General features: G+C 42.9%; 1 long non-coding RNA gene across 1 annotated transcript; it reads right to left on the reverse strand.

Moving 5' to 3' along the window:
* Nucleotides 1-1,902: 1,902 nt before the first annotated feature.
* LOC112641510 (uncharacterized) lies at nt 1,903-6,363 on the reverse strand. Its single transcript, XR_003124675.3, has 3 exons — nt 5,453-6,363; nt 5,099-5,169; nt 1,903-3,720 (listed from the first exon to the last, which is right to left on the reverse strand). It is a non-coding gene; the product is annotated as an uncharacterized LOC112641510 (long non-coding RNA).
* Between the last annotated feature and the right edge of the window lie 12,407 nt (nt 6,364-18,770).

The following is an 18,770-nucleotide window of genomic DNA, read 5'->3' on the forward strand; positions in this document are numbered from 1 at the left end:
GCTCAGTGGTTGAGCATCTGCCTTTGGCTGGATCGGGCTCCCTATGAGGAGCCTGTTTCTCCCTCTGCCTATGTATCTGCCTCTCTCTGCGGGTCTTTCATGAATAAATAAATTAAAAATCTTAAAAAAAAAAAAAAGAACCAGTGTAGATCAGGGAAGCTGGGTTTAGTCTGGCAAGGGTCAAGGCTACAGCTCTCCTAGGAAAGGTAGTCAGAGAGCAGATAACAGAGAAAGAAGCACTGTATTTATTTTCCAAAACTGTTGGGGGAAGATGTTTGTAAAAGAAAGGAGAAGAACGTGAGTGTTCGATTTGTGTAAAATGATAAAAAAAAAAAAAAAAAACGGGGGGGGGTACTGAATGCTTCTATAGTTTAGTAGCAATTCAAAGAAGATAGTGTGCAAAAGGGTGTTTGCTTTGGCTATCTATCAACCAGAAATCTTTATTAACTGAACCTCTCACGCGACTACAGTAAGGCCCTAATAGATGTTTGGAAATGAGGACTGCAAAATCCTAAACGGCTTTCTGAAACAAGAGAAAAAAGATGAAACAAAGCTTGGTATGGTTTGTGACAAGTGTATTTTATTGTATTATAATTTTTCCCAAACAAGCAATATTTTTGTCATCTATAGTATGGGGTGATTTATACGCCATCTAAGAACTCTCTACCCATCCTATGATAAGAACAATGTGTTGCCTGATTATGGCTAGTATCAGGGTTTAATAAATATTCCTTTTCTCTGAACAGGCTTACCCCATTGCTTTCTCCCATGTTCCCACGCCCCATTCTCTCTGCCAGTCTCTACCATAACTTGACCCCATGCTTCTCCACTATCTTGATTCTCCCCTAAAGGAGATGTCCCCGCCCTTAGGAACTACGGACCCTGCTTTGCACACTTCCACACTGGGGTAGAGATTTGGATGGTGTGTGTGTGTGTAGGGGTGTCTCTCTTTCCCTTTAGAGGAGAAGGAAGGACACTAGCCTGGGCAGAATGGAAGAAAAGAGCTCAGCTCTTGGGAGGTTAAGGGCCTCGGAGCCTGGGGTGCGACAGCTGAGTGGCGGGGAGCACGTGGCTTAGCTAGAACAGAAACAGAGCTGCAGGGACCGCCCAGGGGACACAAAGCACAGCCCAGCTCGTGCCCGCAGGGCCCCGGATCCTTCACCCACGGAGGAGGTTCTCCCGCTGTTTCTGATGACCTCCCCGCTGCTCTCGGCCCCTCCTCGGCCCACACTCCGGGCTCTGCATACCGCAGGGGTTGGACACAAATAAAATCCATACGTGGGCTCCAGTCTCGGGTCACAGCATTTGCTTACCAGCTCTGCCCGAAGACGGCCCGGCTCTCACCTCCCTTCCCCACCACCGAATCTCTGCTTGTAAACACCAGTCACTGGGTAACACCCTCCATCAGACGCCTTTGGGCTATTATTCATCACCGACTAACCTTCAACCAACTTCATCTTCACAGGCCTCCCCCCAGAAGAGAGGAAATTCCACAGCTCTGAGGTGATGCGAAACGTGTTCTGCACGCCCGGCTGTCTTTCTTTCTGACTCTCCCCAGCCAGTTCCCAAACTGGGTTTCCCGGGCCCCCCTGGACACGGCCTCCCGCCCCCCTCCGCACCATCTCTCCCCCCACCCTCTTCATCCCCCCCTTTCTTTCCCTCTCCATTTTACACACTGTAACCTGATAGGCTGGAAATGCAGCCTCTTTCATCTTCCATTTCCCACATCCTGAAAGTCCGGAGAGAAGGAGCCCACCCAGATAAAGGCATTCCAAGTATGTGCATCCCCCTCCCCCTTAAACTCCATTCACAAAGCAGATTACTAAAGGCTCTGGGCTCCAGGGAGGCCCTAGGCCCCTCTCCCAGCCGCGCGCCCCAGCCCCCCCACCCCCACCCCCAAGAGTTTACTCATTCCGAGCCCTCGCTCCTCACCGGCACAAAAACCTAAGTCCACATGCCTAGAACCAAAAATTAACTTTTCTCTGGACTCTGATCCTCTGGGAAGCTTTCACACTTCACTCAGATTGGGACCACAAGGGCTGGAGACTCTGCCTACCATTCATCTGTCCCAGCTGCCTTAGGATTTCTAGATAAGAAGGCTCAGGGAAAATGTGTCTTTGGACCAGGGGCAAAAGATACAAACGTAACATGTGATGTTTCAAGAGGACTCGCTCATGTCTTTGGAAAAGATCACAGACTGTTCTAACCCAGAGACATTTCCTTCCAACAGAAATTGGAAGCCAGAGGAAAAGATGCTTCATTTGAGGGGATAGGCAGAGAATGCCTGTGTATGTGTGTGTGTATGTTTGGGGGAGGGTGGGTTCTAGTAACATTTTTGTTTAGAAATTTCTGGAGCAAAAAAAAAAAAAAAGAAAGAAAGAAATTTCTGGAGTCCAAATGTCCTACCATAGTTCTTCACTACCTGAAAATTAGTGATTATAAAACATACTCCCCAGCTCAGTTCTTCAGTGGTCCTGTCCTGGGTTGTCACTGACAAGGTCTCCGACCTCAACCTCAAAGGTTGAGAAGTACTCCCCCTCCCCACCCAAGCATCCCCTTTCATTAAGGATGATAAACTATCTTATCCACCCTCTAGGGAGAGTGGGAAAGATCTTTGAATCTGTACCAGGTCTGGGATAATCAGTTTTCTGAGTTTACCAGCCACTGTGTGAAACAGGATTTCCTGTGTCAAAGAATGCTCCCCAATCCTGATACCACGGAGTCTATTTAATAGATTATAAACCATATTGCCTTTGCAACTCAGGATAGCTAACTTGCTCAGTGTGCTAGCATCGGACTGAAAATTTGCTAAAATCCAGGCGCATGTCAGTGCATTGGGTCATGCATTCAGTTTATCTAATTATTACCCAAGAAGTTGCATGGAATTCCAAGTGGAATTCAAGATCCCAGACCTGGGAGATGTAGTCATGATGATAAGAAACAACAGACTGTGGCAGAACGGCCACTTGGCGGCTCCTCAGATCACCCCTGTGGTGCTGAGGAGAAATCTGTACTGTAGCCCTGCTCCAGGACTGGCCCACATTTGCAATCCCCCTGCAGGGAGCCAGCTCCCCATACCCAGCAGGTAAGAGGCTCCTACATGGGCTCAGCCTCCTTAGTCAGCAGCAGCACGAAGGGATGCACTTGGATGCTTGCAGCTCTGAGCAAGTATTTTTCTCTCTGAGCCTCAGGTTCCTTCTCTGTAAAATACTAATCCTTGCTAATCCAAAGGTGATCCCCCAGACTCGAAGCAAGGCTTTACCTGGGAGCTAGCTCAAAATGCAGAATTCCAGGCCCCATCCACAACCTACTTCATTTGAACAGGATCCCGGTGATTCCGGCACACCTCACAATGTGAGAGAAGCTCTGGCCTGGCCTCTGGATCTCAAAGGTCCTCTTTCCAGTCATGAAATTGTCCGACCTCCGTAAGTGGTTTCCAGGGAAGTTTTTCTTCTCTGATAAATGGTTTTTCTTCTTACGCCTCCACTCTTGGCACTTACTGTCTCTCCTGCCAAGGAACTCAAGCTTCAGTAGGCATCGGATTTGCATGAGGAGCTTGCTTAAAATGCAGATTCCTGAGCCCTATCAAGAAACACCGGCTACAATTGGGGTGGGGCCAGAGAATCTGCATTTCATCCAGTTTCCTCCAGGTGGTTCTACAGATTATGGTTCCGGTTTACATTCCTTTCTTCCGACGTTCTATTATGGAACATTTAAAACCTAAAAAATAGACAAAATAGTAATGATGCACAATCATGTTTCCAAACCCAGCTTCAACAATATCAACTCAAGGTCAATTTTGTTCCACTCAGATTACATTTTTGAAAAATGTTTGCCTCTAGACCTCCCCGGTCTTCTTAGTCCTCCTCCTCACCTAAATGCCTGTGGTCCCTTATTTATTTTTTTGGAGTAATCTCTGGGCCCAAAGTAGAACTCAAACTCACGACCCTACCCCCACCCGCACCCCCAGATCGAGAGTCACGTGCTCTAGGGGCTCAGCCAGCCAGGTGTCTTGCTTGTAGTCTTTTAAGGGTTCCCTAGCACCTACCACTGTGCCTGGCACATGTAGGCACTCAGAAAATGTGTGTAACGGGACATGAAAAAGAACTTTCAAATAAAATATGTGATCATCTACCTGGGTGGCTTAAGATGGAGGTCAACAGGATTACCTGATCCCCCATTTTTTCAATTATTTTGACTGTGATGCCTTTTTCAGTTCGAGAAACTAAGGCATCAAAATGCATCTTATCAAAGGGGAAAAACTGGTGAAAGGTTTCCAGAAGGTCCCTGTCTACGCCCCTTTCCCTCTGGCTCCAACATTTCGTAAACGACTTGGTGTTTGTGTGTGTGCGGTAAGAGAAAAGGTAGGAAAATAGCTCTAGGGGAACGAGGATATCATCTCAGGGCCTGTTTTACTCTTTAACCTGGTAATAAATCTCTTTAAAGCTCCCAAGGTATTCGGAATATCCTGTCCATGGCAAGGTCTTCGCACTGTCGTGAAAGAAATTCAAGTTTAATAGGTGGACTGAGCGTTGAGATCCCAAAGGCACAGCCTTGCCCTTTCCGACCATTTGTTAATTATGAGGCTAAATCTGCGAACTCTCTCAGATGGGTATGCTGAATAATAGGAGGGAGAGTGCGGGAAGAGGCAGGACCGTACCGAGAAAAGCTCGGCAGTTCCAGAACTCAGCACAACAATCAAAGGATAAAGTGGTAATTAGGCCTGATTATCATGCAAGGCAGCCCCGGTTAAATTGGAATGTAGCCGGAGAGACGAAAGGCTGGTTGGAGAGTTTGCTATGCAGGAGACGTGCTTTGATGTCTGCAGGGAAGGTTGTGTTTCATTCAGCCCTCCAACCAAAAAAATGTTGCAGGAGCAATATGAAACCTTCTAAGATGCAGCAGACGGCAAGCAGAAGTGGAGAGCAAGTGGCTGGGTCCGAGTTCTCCCGTGAGTGAGTGTGTGTGTGTGTGTGTGTGTGTATGTGTGTGTGTGTGTACTTACATGCTGCTTTTCTCAGATTTACTGCTCCAGCCTCTTGGAGATGTCAGAAGACAGGAAAACAGAAAGGAATACACGCTCCAACTATTAACTCACCGTCCTTGGCTTGGCAGGTTCTTAGGACAGGGGAGAGAATGTGTCGAAGCTTGGGGCAGCCTTGTTACCTGCTGTGGGGAGAAAAGCAAGAGGAAATGGAGGTAAATGACTCTGTGTCCCGGAGAGGCCCTGAACTATGCTGACAGATGCAGATGGAGTCATCTGAGGCTGCCAGCTACCGCAGCCTTTACACCAACTGATGTAGGAAGAAGAAAATGAGCCAAGAAAGTAGGTTAATCTCCCAGAGAGACACAAAATAGGTAGCAGGTACCATTTTTTACACCTTTCACTCTGTAGTTGCTTCCAACCCAGAGCTGTGAAGCCCAAGAAATTCCTTTTGTGTCCTTACCTTACCTTTTAGGGGTATCTCTGATCTAATAATGTTGTTTCTGTACCCAGGCTCGTTGCTCAGCTAGATGCACTCCCCGAACCAAGCCACAACTTTCATTTCCACGCAAGGGATTTTCAGTACAACTTGGTATTGGGAGATGATCAACTTTGTACTAAATCACGGACAGGAAAACAATAGTCAGGTTTGTAGTAAGATGTCATATTATCGCCTTACTTATTCACGGGGTGTTCACCAGAGGAAGTGAGATGTGAAATCTTGATTTTGCTTTAAGACGGTGCGTGAAAATACAGAAATCCGACGTGGAAGACTAAATGCAGAGTCTTTTTCTCACAGATTTCCAAAATAAGATCTTTTCACCACTATGCTCTACCATCCAGCCACACAGTTCAATATTTCTTTTCAAAAGGGATGGAGTAAGTTGCTGATCATGTTATCTTGAAGGCACCGAAAGAACATGTATTACATATCCAACACATTGCTTCTTCGGTTTATCTCAGATTTTTCCTCTGCTTTTGCAATAAACAATCCACAAAATCAGCTGTTTTTGCTGTGATTTCTTCTGTACTTCAGTTTACTGTTAAGAACTGTATAAAATAGGGATCCCTGGGTGGCTCAGCGGTTTGGCGCCTGCCTTTGGCCCAGGGCGCGATCCTGGAGCCCTGGGATCAGTCCCGCGTCGGGCTCCCGGCATGGAGCCTGCTTCTCCCTCCTCCTGAATCTCTTCCTCTCTTTCTCTCTATGCCTATCATAAATAAATAAATAAATCTTTAAAAAAAAAAAAGAACTGTATAAAATAATAATGACACAAACTTAACCATACAGGAAAGAGACCATGAATAACTACAGGTACAACCCTATTGCTTCTATAACTTTTTTTTTTTTTTTTTGCTTCTATCACTATTGACATTGCAACAATACTTTAAAATCATGTAAGTGAAGGATGGATGCTTTGATGTAACAAGCTGTCCCCCTCCCCGCCCCCCCTCCCCCGCCGCCGCCCAGAGTGTCACTTGATTTAGGAGAAACTCTACTACACCCCTTCTATAAAATTCCCTGAAATTACTCTTGTGTGCAGCATAAATTTAGCATAAATAAATTGCACAAGATTGAAAATACCCTTTCAGCTATCTTATGTCGTATAATAAATGAAAATGAATTGTGGAGTTTTGTTTTTACTCAGCATTAAAAGAAAAGAGAGAGGGGACAGGGAGGAAGAGTCTTAGCAGCTGTGTGTGTGTGTGTGTGTGTGTGTGTGTGTGTGTGTTTAATAAGAAAATAGCATTCCCCAGAATTTCCAGTAAAACCCTTAAGATTTAGGCAGTTCATCCCTAAAGTATGTGTGGGATGCTGGGAGCTCCCTGGCTTTTCCAGGCAACCCCACCCCCCAAAAAAAAACACCCCACAAAAAAACAAAAGCAGATGGGTTGCATCTGAACTAATCAAAATCCCCAGGGGCCAGAGCTCTCTGCTCTAAATGCTAATAGAGTGAGTAATCAGAAACCTACATTTGGTAAATTATTTATCTTATCTCTGGAACTCAGCAAAGCATAGAAGACAGCAACTTCTGTAGAAAGATGTTGTTGGTCAAGAACTCCAGCTGGAATTTGTACTTTTACTAGAAAAGGGAAAAGTTCAGAGACTAGTGTGGCTCATGAAGCAAGACTTTTTTTTTTTTAAATGACCAAAGGCAAAGCCAAGGAAAACTGACATCACAGTTCTGTGGAACAGGTCTGGTTCATGTTTTGTCTAATGGGCCTTACGTTCCATCTGTATTAGGGTAATGGCAAAGCAAACCAATAGATATTAAGGATCGTTGAAGAGTGGGGAATAGGTTCCCACACTCCCCATCTCAGCTGTTCCCTTCACAAAGAGCCAGAGTAACTAGAAGCAGTGGCTCTGAAACTTGAGCTTCCTGCTTTAGAATCACCTGGAGAGCTTTTAAAACTCAGATTACCAGGCCTCACCCTCAGAATTTCTGATTCCGTAGGCTTGCTGGGGTGGGGCCTGATAATTTGCATTTCTGCACTTCCTGAGCAAATCTCCAGGTCTGCTACTGCTGGCTCAGGTACCATATTTTGAGAAGCACTGGCCTGGAAGGTGGAGTCTTTCTGCAATCCGGTTTGGTTCCTGTAGAATCTAAGCACCCTTCCTCAAATGAAATATGTAGATTTGCAAGTTTAAAGGCTAGGATTGAGATTTTGACAGTGGAATTAACACTAGTAATGAATCCTAGCCCTTTCACTTATCTTATAAAATATGTTATCTTGATAAATCAATTCCATCCATGATGAACATACTGATAGCATATACACTTGCTTTGTGTCCTCTGTAGTCCCAAGTACTTTGGGGTTCAGTAGAATTGAGCAAATAAAAAAGTAAAGGCTTGGGGTACGTGGGTGGCTAAGTTGGTTAAGTGCCTGCTTTCAGCTCTGGTTATGATCCCACTGTCCTGGGATCAAGCACCTCGTTGGGCTCTCTGCTCAGCGAAGGGTCTGCTTGTTCCTCTCCCTCTGCCTCTCCCCCTGCTTGTGCTCTCTCTCTCAAATAAATAAAATCTTAAAAAAAAAAAAAAGTTTATTTGAAAAAATATGGTTGTATAATTCACATTCATACTTATAAACATTTTAAGTTTTGTTTTGTCTCCGTACAACTTTAACAGTTTATCCACACTGTGAACTCAATTCCAATAGATTGAGTCGTGCAATCATAGGAACTCAAACAATTTCTTTGCCTTTGCTTCTTTCCTTCACATAACAAATATATTTGGAGCACATATTGTAGGTATGAATAACATACAACAAAAATAGAATACAGGGTATTGAATCTAAGGGGAGATGAGACCAAATGATACAAAGCACGTGGGTTAAAGGAATTCACCACCAAGTGTGATAGCCAGGTAATGCTTTTTATAGAAGGAGGCACTTGAGTGATTGTGTTCAAAATCCTTCTATGGCTTTTAGTCAGTCTTCAGATAATATTCATCCTCGACAGAATGGCACAAGCAACTGGTTATGATCACCTATGGTTACCTGTTCAGTTAGATTCCTCTCTACTCCTTTTACCTCCCAGGGGCCACACTCAGCAACAAAGGAAAAGTCTATGATAATCCGAAGCACCTGGCTAGCTCATTCAGAAGGGCATGTGACTTGTTCTCATGGTCATGAGTTTGAGCTCCCTATTGGGTGCAGTGATTACATAAATGAATACATAATTTTTTTAAGTTTTAAAAAGTCTGTGATAATGTAAATTTCAGATGTAACTGCAATTAACAAGTGGTCCTCTACTAAGCGCCTCCCACTTTCTCAAATGGCGGCAGACTAAAGAGCTCTTCCAAAGGAGTGTTTTAGGGGGCAACTGGAAATGACTGCCTCATGATCCTTTGAACTTCGCTTAAATGACCAGGCAGTTGTGTACACAACGAGTTTCACCATCCTCACTTTGTGTGCTTTTTGTGGACAGCATGATCCAACTGAAAAAAAAAAAAAAACAAAAAACATTTTTCTTTAACCTCAAGGTAATGCAAACTTTACTTCTATTTTAAGTTTCTAAAATTTTGGACCCTGCTTACGATATGGTGGGTTTTTTTTTTTTTTTTTCTCTCATGCAAATTCGTGACTCTGGGTGTTTACAATGCTGTTCCTTCTTGCTGAAATTTGAATTTCCCTATCCTGTCCTTTGACTGTTCAACTCTTCTCTTCCTATTTATGTTTCAAAACCCACATCAGGTGCTACCTCCACTCTGAAGGCTTCCTGGACCCTGGAGATAAGGTCTAGAAGGTGTCATAACTTTCTTTGCAGACTATGTCTTAACTCTAGTCACTGCAGAATAAGTGTTTGTGTGAGAGGTGCTTATTAAATGTTTGTGAAGAAATGAGCCAAAACGGAGAGAGGCAATGTATACATAAAGAAAGATGGGAAAATGCAACTCTCACTCTGGGGACCACAATTTCCATCCTGCCCTTACCCTCTCCTCACATCATCGGAAAAGAAAGATATGCAATTATGAGCAGAAGACCTCAGAATGTTTGGGTCTTAGTTTCCTCATCCGTATAACTGGGATAATGACAATACCTGCCTCATGGAGTGGTGGGGTTGGATGTGGGGAAAGTGTTTATAAGGCACTTAGCACTGTTCTTGGCATATAGGAAGAGCTCAATAAATGTTAGCCATTATTTGCTCTATTAGATGAATTCCATACTTTCATGGGGGACTCAAATGGCTTAACTAAACCGATATTTCATAGGTACCTTAAGTAAGTAATTGGGATCACACCTATTACCCAAATTAGACCCAAGATATAGGTGGCACTTTGGGGCTTTTCTCGTTACTGATGAGTCTGAGAGTGAACAGTTCAACAGTGAGATTTCCTGAACTGAGACTACTCCAAAGATGCGGGTGGGAGAAGGAAGTGGTAGTTCATGATCTCTGTCTCCAATCCAAAATGGCATCATGGAAAGAAATAGCTTTGTTTCGAGTTCTCCAGGAGGCATGATTAAGACCAAATGAAGGGGTGATGCCTGGGTGGCTCAGTGGTTGAGCATCTGCCTTTAGTTCAGATCTGATACTGGAGTCCCAGGATGGAGTCCCGCATCGGGCTCCTTGCAGGGGACCCGCTTCTCCTTGTGCCTGTGTCTCTACCTCTCTCTTTGCATCTCTCACAAATAAACAAAATCTTAAAAAAAAAAAAAAAAAAAGAAAAGAAAAAGAAAAAAAAAGACTAAATGAAGGGAAGTTACAGAGAAATCAATTTTAATTTAACATTTAAAGGCTTCCCAATGAGTATAGCTGTATGGCACAGGCTGCCTTGTGAGGTAGTAAACTCCTTTTTAGCAGAGGTAACCAAGGTCTGGATAATTAAAAAGGATGCTCTAGGACCCTCGGCTTTAAGATTCTTTATCTTATTTTATTTAATTTTATTTTATTTATTTTATTTTTTGTTATTTGTTTGTTTACTGATGAGAGACACAGAAAGAAAGGCAGAGGCATAGGCAGAAGGAGAAGTAGGTTCCCTGCGGAAGCTCTGTGCAGAACTCATCCCAGCACCCCAGTATCACGGTCTGAGCCAAGGGCAGATGCTCAACCACTGAGCCACCCAGGTGGCCCCCCTTTTTTATATTAAGATTCTTGATTCAGTAATATGAAAGACTGTTAAGTATCTGTCCCAACCATGAACTTGAGAGTTCAAAGACTTGGCTTAAAATCTCATTTCCCATTTGACTGTGGGATAGTTGCTTCAATTTTGCCTCGGTTTCTTTATCTGAAATGGGAATCACAACCCTTATTTTCCTCAGTATCAGAGGATTAGATCTTTTTAAACTTGTAAATACTTTAGCATGGCTAATATAGTTCACACCTGATTAAAAAAAAAAACAGCTATTTTTATGATTAGGCTCAATGTTCTCTCATGTGTGTGCTCATATAAATTCATATCGGTGTCTAGGATCTTTTTACCTGTGAAGCTTAACTGTCTATTACCAGTCCTTTCTTGGTGTTTGCCTGTCCCAACCCACTCATTTTGGCTAATCTAGGCACTAGTCATTCAACCATCCCCAGAGATGAGGTAGAGAAGAGTTCACCTCTAGGCCCAGGAAATGAGTGCTTTCTGGGTAAGTTCCAGAGTAAATGGCCTTTCCTTTACATGACATAAATAGTCCAGTCACTGTTTCCAAGCTCTATTAAGAAGAGGAATAGAAAAAAAAAAAAACAAAAAAAAAAAAAACAAAAAAAAAAAAAAAAAAAAGAAGAGGAATAGACCTGTTTCCTCTAGTGTTCCATGAGTGCTGATAACTGGATGCCAAGGAGTTGGCTAGATCATGTGGGATAGGCAGCTGTCTACACGGTGTAATTTGAGGGGTTTGAGGAAATCCCCCTGCTTAAAATATCTTCCCACAATGGCTGGGACACATGCTTGAAATGTATGACTTACACTTCCCAATAAGGTGCTGCTGAAATCAATTGTTATCCAGGAGTAGACTGATGTTCAACCATTATCATTCTTTAGCACCTCAGTTTAAATTAACTTATCAGATTAGTTGGTTGAGTATCCCAAAGATAAGCAGGCACAAGACAAAATAAGTTTTAATGAGGGAAGCTGATCCCAAAGGGTCCGAAGTATGGGGCACTGGGCCACTCATGTGAGGGGCTATGAGGATGGTCGCAACAGTTTGGGACAGCAAGGGAGGGCTGAGGGGGAAAGGGAAGAGAGGTGAAATGTAGATGGGGTTGGAGTGGCTCCAAATGCTATCCCAGGATTTCCGTATTTTGAGTATTACTTCAGCTGAAGACATTTTTGTTATTTATTTGTAAAGATTTTTTTTTAATATTTTATTTATTTATTCATGAGAGACACAGAGAGAGAGAGAGAGAGGCATAGACACAGGAAGAGCTAGAAGCAGGCTCCATGCAGGGAGCCTGACATGGGACTCGATCCGGGGTCTCCAGGATCACACCCTGGGCTGAAGGAGGCGTTAGACTGCTGAGCCACCCGCGCTGCACTGAAGATTTTATTTTTAAGTAACCATTACACCTAACATGGGGTTCGAACTCACAGCCCCCAAGACCAAGAGTCACATGCTCCACTGACTAAATCAGCCAGGTGCTCCAAAGACATTAAAAACAAAAAACAGGCAAAAAAACAAAAAAAAACAAAAAAAACAAAAAAAACAAAAAAAAAACAAAAAACAGGGATCCCTGGGTGGCGCAGCGATTTAGCGCCTGCCTTTGGCCCAGGGCGCGATCCTGGGGACCCGGGATTGAATCCCACGTCCGGCTCCCGCTGCATGGAGCCAGCTTGTGTCTCTGCCTCTCTCTCTCTCTCTGTGTGACTATCATAAATAAAAATTAAAAAAACAAAACACAACAAACTTTTTTTCTTTAGGATTCTTTTTTTTTTTTTAAGATTTATTATTATTATTATTCATGACAGAGAGAGAGAGAGAGAGAGAGAGAGAGAGAGAGAAAATGACAGGCAGAGGGAGAAGCAGGCTCCATGCAGGGAGCTCGATGCAGGACTGGATCTAAGGTCTCCAGGATCACATCCCAGGCCAAGGGCGGTGCTAAACCCCTGGGCTACCCTAGGATGGTTTTCTTAGGTTATTTCTGCAATATGAAATTCTCAGATTAAAAATTAAAACTCTGGGGATACTTGACTGGCTCGGTGGGTGGAGCATGTGTCTCTTGGTGTCTGGGTGCTGAGTTTGAGCTCCAGGTGGGGTGCAGAGATTACTTAAAAATAAAAATTTTAAGGGTGCCTGGTGGCTCAGTCGGGTTAAGCATCTGCCTTTGGATCAGGTCATGATCCCGGAGTCCTGGGATCAAGCCCCACATCGGGCTCCCTGCTTGGTGGGGAGCCTGGTTCTCCTTCTTCCTCTGCTGCTCTTTCTGCGTGACCTTGTTCTCTCTGTGTCAAATAAATAAATAAAATCTTAAAAAAAAAAAAAAAAAGATAAAATCTGGTGATCCCTGGGTGGCTCAGCAGTTGAGCATCTGTCTTCCACCCAGGGCATGATCCTGGAGCCCTGGGATCGAGTCCCCACTTCGGGCTCCCTGCATAGAGCCTGCTTCTCCCTCTGCCTGTCTCTGCCTCTCTCTCTGTGTGTCTCTCATGAATAACTACATAAATTCTTTAAAAAAATAAGATAGGGATCCCTGGGTAGCACAGCGGTTTGGCACCTGCCTTTGGCCCAGGGTGCGATCCTGGAGACCCGGGATAGAGTCCCATGTTGGGCTCCCGGTGCATGCATGGAGCCTGCTTCTCCCTCTGCCTGTGTCTCTGCCTCTCTCTCTCTCTCTCTCTCTCTGTGTGACTATCATTAAAAAAAAAAAAGATAAAATCTTTAAAATAAATAAAATTTTGATTGCATGATGCCAAAATGCTATAGAACCATCAGTTCTATTTAAGTGTACTTGGGCTAAAATGTCTTTGTATAATCTACATAATTGTCCTTGCAGAAGGCCATTCATTCATTCAACCAAAAGTTCTTGAGGTCACAGTAGATACCAGATGCCATATTAGGCACTGCGCACACAAAACAAAATCAGCAATACCTACCTTCATACAGTCTACTTACTCATCAATTTGAGACAATTTAACTATTCCTGGGTGTTGCCTCTTTTGACTGCATTCCAGACATTCTTATCCTTTTATTCCTCATGACTCTTCAAATTGTTTCTCTTGAAAAAATACTTAATCTGTCATTTTATATCTTCTAAAGAGGCATCATAGTACTATGTTTGTTAAACTGATTCAAGCGTTACAGTAAAATTCTACTGTAATTCTATCTCTCAGAGAAGGCCAATCTGAATAATTTGGTTAATTATCATTTTTAAGTCACCATATACTGAGTGCCTACGATATACTTGCCAATTATTGAATTATGTCTAGGAGGGAGCTATTATGAGCCCCAAATTACAGAGAAGGAAACTGAGTCTTTAGAGGTTAAGATTACACAACTTCTAAGTGGCTGAGTCAGGACTGAAACCCATCTCCGTCTGACTCCAAAATCTGTGCTCATATTGAGCATGAAAGAGTAATTTCTTAAACAAACACTCTAATGGTTAACATCTAAAGATGGTTATAGAGTCATCTAAAAATAAGATTGTTTTGTCATAGGCTTGGATGGGAGTTCCTGGATTTCAGAGCTAGTATTTTTGTAAATTTTTTTACAAAGCATATTAGCTGAGAGGCGTCTGGCTGGCTTAGTCAGTAGAGCGTGCAACTCTTGATCTCAGGGTTGTAAGTTCAAGCCCCACGGTGGGGGTAGGTTTTCCTTAAAAAATAAATTTAATTTAATTAAAAAAAAAAGGAATTAGTTGTCTAGGGCTGTCAAAACAAACTACCATAATCTGGTGACTTAAGCAACAAAAATTCATTTTTCTCACGATTCTGGAGACTAGAAGTCTGAGATCAAGGTGTTGACGGGGTTGGTTTCTTTTAAAGCCTTTTTTGGCTTGTAGATGGCCCTCTTCCCTTTGTCTTCATGTGGTCTTCTTTCTGTGCCTAGGTCCTTAACTCTTCTTCTTTTTTTTTTTTTTTCCTTAACTCTTCTTAGAAGGACACTAGTCATATTGGACTAAGGCTTACCCACATGGCCTCATTTTACATAATTACCACTTTGAAGATCCTATCCCCAAATACACATTCTGAGGTACCAGGAGGTTAGGAGCTCAACATGTGAATTTTGATGTGGGGGAGACACTATTCAGGTCATAACATAAGATGAACTAAAGGTACTAATCATTACATGAAAAGAGGTGGGTAATGGTATGCTTACCATGCCTTTTATCTTGCCTTTCCATGTTCACTCCTATAGTTGTTTAAGAAATATTTATAAACACTCACTATGCTCATAAATTGGTACAGAGCTAAGAGAAATAAAACTGTGGAGGACATGGTCCCTGCCTTCAAGGAACTCTCAATCTCTCTGAAGAACCATTTAGAGACCAGAGGTTCTCGAGCTCAAAAACCCATCAGTGTCACCGGGAAGGCTTATTAAAATACAGATCACTAGACCCCGCCCCTGGAGTTTCTGATTCAGTGAGTCCAGAGTGGGCCCAACACTTTGCATTTTTACCAAGTTTCCAGGTGCTGCTGGTCTGGAGAGACCACACACTTTCAGAACTACTGAGCAAGACATATCAAGATCACACGTGATGTATATGATTGAGGTGGCACAGGTGCTCAGAGGGCATGGAGGAGGGGCCATTTTCTGTTTTCATGCTAAAACAGCTGAGGAGACAACTGGGAAAGTCCCTTTGCACCTGAAAATTAGAAAAAGTTTTAGCATTCAGACCTTGACCTTGGAAACAAATTATGGTAAGAAGCAGTGCATTGTCTATACCATTAATTTGCTAGTTGGTAAGTATTACCTGTTATTACTAATTATATCTCTATAAGAAAAGGGAAAGTGTTTGGGAGTAGCAATCAAACCCAAGCCTTATCTTTGCTCTGAAAATGCTATGGGAACTTTGGCAAAGTTCTTGTCTCTGAGATTTGGTTTTGGTCATCTATACAAGCAAAAAATCAAATGGGAAGGTATTTAAGTTTCCCTACAGTTCAATCTTTATGATTCTCTATCTTGCTTTATCAGTATAAAAAGATCCTGTTTAGGAGCTAGGATCATGCTTTTTGTCTCTGTGCATCTTGGTAATACTTAACACAGTACCTAGAACATAGTAGCTGTTCAGCAAATGTCCATTGACTAATTGAATCACTCAATACCAATGCAAGACACAAGAGATTCTTGTCTCACTGCTATAAAGATGATAGCTTCCCCATTACCCTAAGGCTAACCCTTACCACACAAGCTTAGCTGCCAGAAGCTCTGGTTTTCAGCAGCTATTCCTCTTTGCACAGGGTTAACTTTCAATGTTTCAATCCCCATTCATTTCTCTTGGGCACAATATTGAAGGAAATTATCCACTGATTCCGTTGTCTTTCCATTCATTACCTTGTTTCCTGATTTTATTTAATCTGGCTCATGTCACTCAGTGCTCTGAGCATTACCTCTAACACACAAAGAGCTACCCCTAACATTGTCTATCCTCTTAATCAATATATATTCCATGAATTATGGCTTGTGCCTCTCTCACCTGTGGACCTTGGACAAGTTATGTAAATTCCTGGGTATAATAATTAAGGGGATTAAAGAAAAAATATATGTGCCATATGAATATTTATGATACATAATATGTGTGTGCCATATACATGGCATATGCAGTGGTTAATTAGAATAGTGCTTAGTACATAGTAAATGCTCAATTAATATTCGATGTTACTTCCATAAATTTGATGACTGTACCTACTTCTCTAAGACTTTAGTTTACGAACCTACAATCTTATTTATAAAAGTACTTTTCTGAGAGGGCACTGGGGTGGCTCAGTCGGACATTCAACTCTTGGTTTGAGCTTAGGTTGTGATCTCAGGGTTGTGGGATGGAGTCCTGAGCCCTACATTGGGCTCCGTGTTCATCGGGCAGTCTGCTTGAGGTTCTCTCCCTCTCTCTCTGCCCCTCCTCCATGCTCTCTCTAAAGTGAGTGGACAGATCTTTAGGGAAAAAGATGGTTTTCTGAGAAAGGCAAAAATTTAGTCTGAAGTCTATATTCTCCAAAGAGCAAATAGTCATTTGTCTTTTCATTATTATACATAGTAATATAGTATAATACATAATAAAGGGGTACCTGGGTGGCTCAGTTTGTTAACTGCCTGCCTTTGGTTCACATCATGATCCTGGGGTCATTGGGATCAAGCCCTGTATCAGGTTCCCTGTTCAGTGGGGAACCTGCTTCTCCCTCTCCCTCTGCCCCTTCTCCAGCTCGTTCTTTCTCACAAGCTCTCTCAAATAAATGAGTAAAATCTTAAAAAAAAAAAAAAAAAAAAAGTAAAATGTGCCAAGGGCAAAGATTAAGGCAGGGGAAATTCACAGGATCTTATGTGTTCTCTTTTGGGTTTAATTCAACTTAGTTTTTTTTTTTTTTTTTTTTTTTAATATTTGATTCATTTATTCATGAGAGACACAGAGAGAGAGAGACATAGACAGAGGGAAAAGTAGGCTTCTCACAAGGAGCCCAATGTGGGACTCAATCTCAGGACTCCGGGATCATAACCTGAGCCAAAGGCAGACGCTCAACCTTGCTGAGCCACACAGTCGCCCCCAATTTAGTTTTACAGGGGCACCCGGTGGCTCAGCAGGTTAAGTGTCTGCCTTTGGCTCAGGTCATGATTCTGGGGTCCCCAAATTGAGTTCCACATCAGGCTTTCTGCTCAGCAGGGGTCTGCTGCTACCTCTCCCTCTGCTCCTCCCCCACCTCATGCTCTCTCTCTCTCTCTCTTGCTCATCTCTCTCTAAGAAAAATTAGTTTAAAAAACTTGTCTGTTTAGTGCCTCCCAAAGGGAGCTGCATGGTCTTAAAAAGTTTACAATATAGTCTCTGCACTTGAAGAGCTATGGTTTCATTGGGGAAACAGATTCTTTCATGGCAGACAGTCAAGGCCTGCTGCTCCGTTTTTTTTTTTTAAGATTTTATTTATTTATTCCTGAGAGACACAGAGAAAGAGGCAGAGACACAGACAGAGGGAGAAGCAGGCTCCTTGCAGGGAGCCTGATGCAGGACTTGATCCTTGGACTGGGATCACACCCTGAGCTGAAGGCAGATGATCACTGCTGAGCCACCCAGACGTCCCATGGCTTGCTGCTTTTAAAGATGACACTATGGGGATGCCTTGGTAGCTCAGTGGTTTAGTGCTTGTCTTTGGCCCAGGGCGTGATCCTGGAGTCCCTGGATTGAGTCCCACATAGGGACTCATGGAGCCTGTTCGTCCCTCTGCTTATGTTTCTGCCTCTCTGTCTCTGTGTTTCTCAAGAATAAATAAATATTTTAAAAAAGATGATGCTATGACGACAATCAATGCTTAGATAAAAGAATATGATTGTGTCATATCACTAGTACACATAATTGGTGTGAGTTTAAAAACTATTGGCTAGAAGATCAAGAAAAACTGCAAGAAGTCCAAATGGATTTGAGTCAGTTAGAAAGGACAGGCTGAACTTGAGGAGATGTATGTAATTTGGGCAAAGTATGCTATCCACATTGCCTTTACAGCTCTGCAAAAGAGGACTAGCTATTGGCCAATATAACTTCCACTCATAAGAGTGACTTCAGAGATAACCCTAATGACTGCCTATGATATGTTTGATTCTCATTTAGTCAGCGAGTAGCTATCTAATAAAGTAGCATCACTGAACACAGAAGCAAGCTTAACCTATCCAGGAGAAAGTAACATAATTTCTGTAAAGACAACAAAGCTGGGTTACCTAGGTGATGCAGTCAGTTGAGCAACCAGCTCTTGGTTTGGCTCGGCTCAGGCCCTGATCTCAGGGTCATGAGAGTGAGCCCTGAGTCAGCCTCCACATTGAGTGTGGAGTCTGCTTAAGACTTTCTCTCCCTCTTCCTCTGTCCCACCCCCCATTTGTGCTCTCCACTTCTCTAAAATAAATAAATAAATCTTTTTTTAAAAAGGGGAGTGGCAACACAGTTCATCCTAGAGTGAATGAGACTGTACTTAGACATTAAAAAGAATCTTGGAAAAAAAAATAAAAAATAAATAAAAAGAATCTTGGGACGACTGGGTGGCTCAGTCAGAAAAAACAAGCTTCTTTTTTTTTTTTTTTTTAAGATTTTATTTATTTATTCATGAGAGACACACACACAGAGAGAGAGGCAGAGACACAGGCAGAAGGAGAAGCAGGCTCCCTGCAGGGAGCCCAATGTGGGACTTGATCCCAGGACTCTGGGATCACGCCCTGGGCAGAAGGCAGGCAC

Source organism: Canis lupus, chromosome 12 (genome assembly GCF_003254725.2).
Source record: "Canis lupus dingo isolate Sandy chromosome 12, ASM325472v2, whole genome shotgun sequence".
Classification (NCBI taxonomy): Eukaryota; Metazoa; Chordata; class Mammalia; order Carnivora; family Canidae; genus Canis; species Canis lupus.